Source organism: Carlito syrichta, unplaced genomic scaffold, assembly GCF_000164805.1.
Source record: "Carlito syrichta isolate Samal-C Ts95f unplaced genomic scaffold, Tarsius_syrichta-2.0.1 Scaffold309739, whole genome shotgun sequence".
Classification (NCBI taxonomy): Eukaryota; Metazoa; Chordata; class Mammalia; order Primates; family Tarsiidae; genus Carlito; species Carlito syrichta.
In genome coordinates this window covers 661108-664940 of record NW_007253835.1, presented here as the reverse complement: position 1 = coordinate 664940, position 3833 = coordinate 661108, and the positions used below count along the sequence as shown (strand labels likewise).

Below are 3833 nucleotides of genomic sequence, written 5' to 3'. Positions count from 1 at the left end.
ACCCCAACAAAAAAAAAAAAAAAAAGCGTCCAAGAGCTGTGGGACAACATCAAATTGTCTAACAAGTAGGTAACTAAAATTTCAAAAGGAAAAAAGAAGTATTTGGAGACATAATGACCAAGAATTTTCCGAAAATAATGAATAAACCCACGAGTATCCAAGAAACTCAGATCATCTATCCAAACAGGATAAATGCCAAAAATAAACCAAAACCGGCTGGGCGCAGTGGCTCACGCCTATAATCCCAGCACTTTGGGTGAAAGAATTGCCTGAGTCCACAGGTTCAACACCAGCCTGGGCAACTTGGCAAGACCTCATCTCTACAGTAAGTCAAAAAATTAGTCAGGCATGGTGGTGCACACCTATAGTTCCGGCTGCTTGAAAGGCTGATGTGGAAGAATAACCTGAGCCCAGCAAGTTGAGGCTGCAGTGGCCATGAGCGTGCCACGGCACTCCAGCCTGAGTGACAGTGTGAGACTCCAACTCAAAACAAGCAAACAAAAAAAACATTGCACTCCAGTCTGGGCAAGGAGTGAGACTCCAACTCAAAAACAACAACAACAACAACAACAAACTAAAAACAAAGATTAAAAGAAAGTTTTTTCAAAGTAGTCAGAGGGGGAAAAGACATGTTAAATAAAGAAGAACCAAGAGTAAGAATCACAGTCTTCTTATCTTCAGAAACCATGCAAGCCAGAAGACAACTTAATGACCTCCTTAAAATTATTTAAGAAAAACAGCCGGGCTCGGTGGCTCAGCCTGCAATCCTGCGCCTTTGGGAGGCTAAGGTGAGTGGATTGCCCGAGCCCGCAGGTTTGAGACCCACGTGGGCAGGCAAGACCTCATCTCTACAATAAAATCAAAAAATTAGCCGGGTGTGGTAGTGCACGTCTGTAATTCTGGCTACTCAGAAGGCTGGGGCGAAAGGATTGCCAGGGCCCAGCAGGTCGAGGCTGCGGTGGCCCGGAGCGGCCACTGCACTCCAGTCTGGGCGACAGAGTGAGACTCCAACTCAAAAAAGAAAAAGGCCGGGCTCGGTGGCTCAGCCTGTAATCCCAGCACTTTGGGAGGCTGAGGTGAGTGGACTGCCTGAGCCCGTGGGTTTGAGACCCGCCTGGGCAACTTGGCGAGACCTCATCTCTACAATAAATCAAAAAATTAGCCGGGCGTAGTAGCACGCACCTGTAGTTCCAGCTACTTGGAAGGCTGAGGCGGAAGGATCACCGGAGCCCAGCAGGTCGAGGCTGCGGTGACCAGGAGCGGCCACTGCACTCCATTCTGGGCGACAGAGTGAGACTCCAACTCAAAAAAAAAAAAAGAAAAACAATAAATAAGGCAAAAAACCAATCAACCCAGAATTCTATATTTAGCAAAATAAATTTCAAAAATTAAAATGAAATAAAAACCTTTTCAAACAAAAACAGAATTCATAAAAAGTGTTTTATTATGAAAAAAAGTTTAAAAAATTTATTTGGGCAGAGCATGGTGGCTCATGTCTATGATTCCAACACTTTGGGAGGCCAAGGTAAGAGGACTGACTGAGCCCACCAGTTTGAGACCAGCCAAGGCAACTTGGTGAGACCTTACCTCTACAATAAATCAAAAAAATAAAAATAAAAAAATTAGCCAGGCACCGTGGCGCATCCCTGTAGTTCCAGCTACTTGGAAGGCTGAGGCAGAAGAATCACCTGAGCCCAGCAAGTCAAGGTTGCAGTGGCTGTGAGTGTGCCACTACACTCCAGCTTGGGCAATAGAGTGAGACTCCAACTCAAAAAAAAAAAAAAAAAAAGCGATTTGGATAGAAGAAATATGGTATCAGACAGAAACCTGGGTCTACACAAAAAAATAAAAATCTCTGAGATGGCTAAAATTAATATAATCAATACTTTTTACTGTCCTTTTTTTTGAGTTGGAGTCTCATTCTTTGTCACCCAGGCTGGAGTACAGGCACGCGCTACCGCGCCCAGCTAATTTTTTGATTTATTGTAGAGATGAGGTCTTGCCAAGTTGCCCAGGCGAGTCTCAAACCCACGGGTCCAGGCAATCCACTCACCTCAGCCTCCCAAGGCATGGGATTACAGGTTGAGCCACCAAGCCCCGGCTAATTTTTTTATGTGTTGTAGTGATAAAGTCTCACCAAGTTGCCTGGGCTGGTCTCGAACCTGTGGGCTCAGGCAATCCTCTCACCTTGGCCTCCCAAAGTGCTAGGATTATAGGCGTGAGCCACTGCACCTGGCCACTTTTAAGAATCTTATAGAGTGATTAAAAGCAGTAAAAAGATGGCCTGGCTTGGTGGCTCAGTCTGTAATCCCAGCCCTTTGGGAGGCCAAGGCGAGTGGAATGCCTGAGCCCGGGGGTTCAAAACCAGCTCTGGCAACTTAGCGAGACCTCTTCTCTACAATAAAAAAAATAAAAACCAGCTGGGTACTGTAGCATGCACCTGTAGTTCTGGCTACTTGGAAGGCTGAGGTAGAAGGATCACCAGAGCCCAGCAGGTCGATGCTGGGGTGGCCGTGAGTGTGCCATTGCACTCCAGCCTAGGCGACAGAGTGAGACTCCAACTCAAAAAATAATAATAAAAAAGATTATTAAAAGCAGAAAAAATAGAATTATTTGAGTTTACAGCATATATAAAAGTAAAATGTATGACAACAATAGCACAAAAGATAGGAGAATGAAATTGGGAGTGTACTGCTGTAAGTATACATACATAAAACAGTATGATCATCTTCAAAGATCCACTATGATTAACACAAGATATTTATTGTAAACTCTAGGGTAACCACTAAAAACTTTGTAAAATTTTTACACATATACAATAAGCAAGAAGTAGATATAAAATGTAACCATAAAAAGTACCCATCTAAGCCAAAAGTAGGTAGAAAACAAGGAAAGTAGGAAACAAAGAGCAGAAGAGACAAGGAAGAAAACTAGTAAGATGGTAGACTTTTTTTTTTTGTGTTGGAGTCTCACTCTGTTGCCCAGACTGGAGTTCAGTGGCCGCTCCTGGCCACCACAGCCTCGACCTGCTGGGCTCCGGCGATCCTTCCGCTTCAGCCTTCCGAGTAGCCGGAATTACAGGCGCGTGCTACCACGCCCAGCTAATTTTTTTATTTTATTTATATTGTAGAGATGAGGTCTCACCTGCCCAGGCGGGTCTCGAACACTCGGGTTCAGGCAATCCACTCCACCTCAGCCTCCCAAAGGCTCAGGATTACAGGCTGAGCCACCGAGCCCGGCTAAGATAGATTTTAATCTAACTGTACAATAATTGGTATAAACACACCAATTAAACGGCAGAGGTTGAATGGAATTATAAAAGCAAGACCAAAGTATGTGCTTCTATAAGCAGTTTGTCTTAAATACAAAACATAACTTAGCTACATTAACTCTTTGCACTCAGATGTCCCCTCTCAGGAGCATAAGAGATTGCTGGTGATTATATAGGACAAAGTTATGCCAGCACAAAGTTTTCAAAAATGTATATTTTCTTGAAGTTTTCCATTGAAATTGCACAGAAAAGAAAATAAAGAGATGGAATATATGCTGAGATATATGTAAAAAGAAAATCAACTGGCATTACATAGAAAGAGAATGTGTAAAGTGCTTTTACAGTGGTGCATAGACTGGATAATAAATTACATATTACTAATGTGGGAAGAAGAAAACCAGACTGAATTGTCTGCTTCAACAGGAAAACACCAGGTGGAAGACACCAAACAAATTACTATTGCACAATAAGTAACAATGAACCTACAGCCGGGCTCGGTGGCTCAGCCTGTAATCCCGCGCCTTTGGGAGGCTGAAATGAGTGGATTGCCTGAGCCCGCGGG

The 3833-nt window shown here is 43.7% G+C and overlaps 1 protein-coding gene across 4 annotated transcripts in view; it reads right to left on the bottom strand.

Moving 5' to 3' along the window:
• ZFP1 (ZFP1 zinc finger protein) overlaps positions 1–3833 on the bottom strand; it is a 30328-nt gene that overhangs the window by 22538 nt on the left and 3957 nt on the right. The gene's annotated exons all lie outside the window — the stretch shown is intronic.